Raw genomic sequence first — 6,000 nt, forward strand, 5'->3', positions numbered from 1 at the left:
CTGACACACAAGTCTGCGATTTCCCCGGGAGCCTGATGTCTGCTGCTCACCCCCCTCAGCTACCCAGCAAGTGTCACATGGCGTCCTGCCAACCTCCTTCCACCAGGGCCATGGGCAGCTGGCGCTCTGTGCAGGGCCCTGAGATGGCCCCTGGACCCATGTCTCTGGCCACAGCAGGTAGAAAGCTGGTGCACTGCCTGTCATTTCCTCCTCCCTATGCCTGGCTTTGTTTCTTTTCAATCACTGGCACCAGATCCTGCGGGCCGGGATTTATGGTCACTCAAGTTCTTAGAAACTGGGAGTAGCTGGGAGTCGAGACACTGGACCCATCTCTTTGCACATCTCTCTCTCTCTCTCTCTCTCTCTACACACACACACACACACACACACACACACACTGACCTGGGCTCTCCACCTGAGGTTCAGAGCTCCCAGCTCCCTGCTACCCTGAACATATTGCCTCATCTAGCCTGTACTTGATCTCATCCCTTGCCTCCATGAGCTTCTAAACTGCAAAACCCAAGTTCTTCTGTTTATTTATCCCCAATGCTGCTGGGGGGCACATAGGGGTGGGGAGCATGGGACAGGAGAACACTTCCAGACAATGCATACCCTTGTGACATTAGACTTCACAGTGGAGTTGAGGTCAACTGGGCTGGGACCCTTATCTTCATTTTTTTTCTTTTTTCTTTTTTTTTTTTTTTGTTTTTGAGAGAGAGAGAGAGAGAGAATTTTAATATTTATTTTTTTAGTTATCGGCAGACACAACATCTTTGTTTGTGGTGCTGAGGATCGAACCCAGGCCGCATGCATGACAGGCGAGCGCGCTACCGCTTGAGCCACATCCCCAGCCCCCCCCCCCTTATCTTCATTTTATGGACAAGGAAACTGAGGTCCCACGATGACGAGCCTGGGCTGAGCCTGGACCATGCCCTGGGCTGAGGCCCCCTCTCCTGTGTCTAGAGGGTGTTATGTTATTCCCATTTCACTGATGGAAAACTGACGCTGAGGGGTGACACAATTTCCCCAGGCTGTCATGTGCCTCCCCAATCTCTCTCCTTACAAGATGTCGGGGTTCAGAGTCCTCCCTTCGCCTTCTGGAGAAAGGCAGGACCACAGCCTTAGCAGTAACCCTGGGGACATGTAGGGTTTCAGAGCTCCTTAGGTCACCTGCTTAGTGTTCCCCTGTGCTCTGGGAAGTCACTTCTGGTGTTCCAGTGTCGTCTCTCACCTCTCACCCTGACTCAGGCCTCCTCTTCTCACTCTCCTGCTGTCCTTTCCTGTCTGATGACCCTGCAGACCTGGACCCCAGCCCTCAGCAACTCTGTCTCCTTTATGGAGCAGGAGGGACGGGAAGCAGGGCGAGGGGCGGAAAGGGGCAGGGACCGGCTCCATCACAGCCAACGCCAGGCTAGGTAGGCATGGGGCGGCGGTGGAGGAAAAGGGGTCCAGACCAGAAGGAACAGCAAGGCCTGGTCTCCAGGTGCAGGAGTAGGAGGCAGGGGCAGTCCCCACTTCTCCCCTTCCCCTGCCCTGGCTACCAATCCCACTGCCAGACTGGTGTTTCTGAGTGGAGGGGAGCCTGGACCACTCCTAGGAACAGGGAGATGGTGCCAGGAATGCCCCCTGCCAGGTGGGGCTGCCGCCCTCCCTCTGCCCCCCACCAAGAGATTCATCACACCTGCCTCCCAACAGAACCTGTGCTCTCCCCTCCTGCTTCTCACCTTGGGACCTGTGAGCCAGTGGCTAAGAAGTGGGTGGCAGAGCTGGCTGGAGCTGCCAGCTGCCTCACTCCCTCACTGCCAACCAGACTGTCTGCCACTCTGGGGGTTCTGTCCGCCCCTGCTGCAGCCTCAGCAGTAGCCCTGGGGATATGTGGGATTTCAGAGCTCCTGTTCTGGGTTGGGGAAATGGAGGACCCTGTTTCTGGCTCCGAAGCTTCCCTAAACGTGCCATTCGTCTTAAACAAACCCAGGGAAGACCTCCAAAAGGATCATGTGAAGCCAGGTGTGGTGGTACACGTCTGTAATCCCAGCCACTCAGGAGGCTGAGGCAGGAGGATCCCAAGTTTGAGGCCAGTCTGGGCAATTTAGAGACTTTGTGTTAAAATAAAAAGGGCTGGGGATGTAGCTCAGTAATAGAGTACCCATGGTTTCAATCTCTGATACCAGCAACAACCACCCAAAAAATCATCTGAGGCAGTGCCTTCCTTGCCCCAGGCTGCAAGTTCTTCCTGGAGTCGAACCTTAATCCCTTGCAGAGGAGTGGAAGAGGACAGAGATGAATCGCAGTTTCTTATAAATCTGGTGGCTTCTTGTTCCCCGACGACAATATAGCGGAGGAGCACTGTGGTTCTGGCTCTGAGTCAGGCCCCTTGCCCGGGCGTCCCCAGTGCCATCTCCCTCCGCCCCGCCGGGACTGGAAAATCAGGCTCATGCTTCTGCTCGAGAGTCAGTGCTTCCCCTGCTTCCCCTCACCATCTCGCTTTCCCCTAAAGGGAGGTGTTTCTTCGAAGCCGGGAAAAGTCAAGGTGGCAGAGACCTCGCCAGCCACCGGGAGGCGGGTCTTGGTGGGCACGGGGTTGGGGGGTGGGGCTACCTGCCTTCCTGTCCCTTCCCCCTGCCGCCTGGCTATCTATCGGGGCTCCCAGCGGCGCGAGGAGGGGAGGTGTCATGCCTCTGGTGCGACTGTGAGTGGCACAAGGTGAGTGTCCACACATACGTTCTGTGTCCACATATGCTCTCCATCCCTTCCCAGAGGCGCACGATGGGTGGGTAGCCCTCCCTGGGTACCCCTCCCCTACCTTGCATCCTGGGCATTCAGCAAATTCCTTCTATCTCCTTCCATAAGAGGACACCCCACCAGCTTTTGGGGGAAAGGCTGGGGGATTCGGGAGTTTAAGAGGAGGTGGGTTGTGTACACCCAGAAAAATGAGAAGTTTTACTCCATTTATGTATGATGTATCGAAATGCATTCTATTGGGCTGGGGATGTGGCTCAAGCGGTAGCACGCTCGCCTGGCATGCGTGCGGCCCGGGTTCGATCCTCAGCACCACATACAAACAAAGATGTTGTGTCCACTGAAAACTAAAAAAAATAAATAAATATTAAAAAAAAAGAAATGCATTCTATTGTCATGTCTAATTAGAACAAATAAAAACAGGAGGTGGGTACTTCCCATCTCAGAAAACCAAACTGACTCCACTTCCTCCCACCAGGGGACCCCCTTGCGCTCCGCTGGTGGGGGGAGGTCACAGAGGTGCCCTGGAGACCTTCAACCTTCCCACCTGTTCCAAGACTCCGAGAGAGACACGAACCCCAGTGATCAGAAGCCCGCGCCCCAACCCTGGATAAAGGCTGGAGGGTCAGGGGACCCCCCCCCCTTGGGGAAACTGGGGGGTGACATGGTGAGAAAGGCGGGAGCCAGCAAGCTATAGGATCGCACGTGCCGCCGCGCCCCACGCCCCCGTGCCTGGGGGTGGGGGAGAAGAGAATGAAGGAGCTGAAACAGAAAGAGAGACGGAGAATGAGAGAGAGAAAGGAGGGAAGGAGAGAAACCGAGACAGCGAGAGTCAGACAGAGAGCGCAGGGCAGCGCAGGGCAGCGCTGGGGCGGTGGCCCGGCTGGGTGCGGGTGACCCAGAGTCAGGGTCTAGGTCTGCGTGCTTTCCCCTTTTTCCACGAGCACTGAGGATGCACAAAAGGTCAGCGAGGACAGAATTCAAGTTTTTCATGTCGGGAAGGGGAAATGGAGGCTTAGTAAGAGCTAGACCAGTTCAGAGTCACCAAAAACCTCTGAGATCCCCCTTCCCCACGCCCCGGGTAAAGCCCACCTCCTGCCTCCCAGGGGGAATCCGGAGGTCGGCAGATGGGAGGCTGCGGCAAGGCAGTTCCAGTGTCCTCTGTGGGCGGGGCTTGGGCAGCAGCAATGGGGAACAGGACCGGGACTTGCCTTGAGGGTATATTTGCATGGCAAGTGCAGGTCTTGCTTTGAGATGTTACAGATCAATAAAAATGGCAAAACTTTCTAAAGGATGCTCTTATGTAACACAGACCAGAGGATGCTGCCTCCTCCCTTGGCACTTCCATCACCAAAGAAGCAAGAAAAGACATCAGGCCAGGGGTGTTTTAGAGTCCTAGAAGGGAAAAGGAAAGCATCTGTTCTCGGCCCACCTCCACCTGAACTCAGGTTCACCAGACTCTGTGGGGGGGGGGGGTCTAGGAAATCAGAACTGTGGAACTCTATTAGTATGCCAACCAGGCTGGGGGCTGAGTGTGTGCAACCTAGTTCCCAGTGTCTGCACCACTGCTGCCTGAAAGACCACCCGCAGACCTTGGCTCAGAGAGGGGAGGGGACTGTCTCCAGGGCACACAGCCAGCTGGGAGCCAGTGGGGGAATTCCAACCTAGGGCTCTGGTCCCAGGCTAAAGCCCCAGCTTAGCTGCCTGGCCCTACAGAGGGAACCCTTTGTGCCCATTTCTGCCCTCAAGTGGCTCTGCTCCCTCTAGAACAGGAGCTGGCCAAGCACAGTGGTGCACATCTGTAATGCCAACAAACTCAGGAGGCTGAGGCAGGAGGATTGCAAGTTTGAGGCTAGCCTCAGCAACTTAGGCCCTAAGCAACTTAGCAAGACCCTGTCTTGAAATAAAAAGTGAAAAGGGGGCTGGGGTTGTGGCTCAGTGGTAGAGCGTTTGCCTAACATATGTGAGTGAGTCACTGGGTTTGATCCCCAGCACCACATTAAAAAAAACTAAATAAACAAAAATAAAGGTATTGTGTCCATCTACAATTAAGAATATATTTTTTTAAATGAATGGCTGGGGATATAGCTCAGTCGGTAGAGGGCTTGCCTCTCACTCTCAGGCACAAGGCCCTGGGTTTAATCCCCAGCACCACAAAAAATAAAAAATAAAAAGCGCTTGGAGATGTAGCCTACTGGTAAAATGTGGTAAAATGCCCCTGTGTTCAATCTCTAGTTCTAAAAACAACAACAGGAAAAAGAAAAAGAAAGAAGAAAAAACCTGCAGCTGGAAGAGGCAGGACCGAAAGCAGACTTTGAAGGGAACCCTGGTGTCTGCCACTCCAGCCCGACTGAACTTCAAGTCACTGGGTGAGGAAGCCCAGGAATAATGTACCTCCCTCCAGGGTAACCTGAGCCCCCAGGCCCTGCCCCTCTGACCTCCGAGAGTTCAGGCCTTACTTAGCAAAAGTCTCCAAAGAAAACCACTCTTCATCCTTGCCTCTGACACCTCTAAAAATTTTGGGGGCTAATGGGAGTGGTTTCCAATCCCCTTAGTCATCCTAGGAAGCCAAGCTGAATAGCGGTGACTGATATCCACCCAACCACAAGCCAATTTTGTGGTTTCAGTTTTCAGAAGGAGCAGCAAATCCTCTGCCCTGGCAGAGGTGTGGCCTGGGTCCTGGCCCCCAACCAGGCGGGCACTGCATGCCGAGGCCCAGGCGCTGCACAGTGCAGCCTGAGACTCAGGAAGACCAGAATGTCCCCACCTCACAGACTCACCTAGAAAGGCCAGGGCTGTAATCGCTAGCAATGCTCCCCCCCTACCAAGCACCCCTGGCAACCTCACTTGATCCAGGGCGAGCCCTTTGCCCTTCCCACCTCTGCCTTTTTACATTTCCATTTCTTTCTTTTTCTTTCATTTCATTTCCATCCTTTTATGTCATTTCATTTTTCTCTTTCTCTTTCTTTCCTTTCCTCCCACATGAGCAACAGGGAAAGAGAGCAAGATTAGCTCTAAGAAAGCTTCCCACTGAGTAAGAGTTTAGAAGCATCTCAGAAATAGAAAATGCCAAAATGTCAGAGCCAAGAGGGAAATTAAAACCACCTAGTCCAGTCTTCTCGTGTTTTCAAAGTGGGGAGCAGAGGCTCTGAATAGGGAGGGACTCGAGGTTCCCATGGTGCAGGACAGAGGCGCTAGCCCTGGGCACAGGCTCTCACCACCTGCTGCACCGCCCTGCCAGCTGCGGCTCCTCCCTTTTGC

The sequence above is a fragment of the Marmota monax genome, unplaced genomic scaffold, assembly GCF_021218885.2.
Source record: "Marmota monax isolate L192 unplaced genomic scaffold, Marmota_monax_Labrador192_F-V1.1 WCK01_AAM20220418_F8-fsc00064, whole genome shotgun sequence".
NCBI classification, from domain to species: domain Eukaryota; kingdom Metazoa; phylum Chordata; class Mammalia; order Rodentia; family Sciuridae; genus Marmota; species Marmota monax.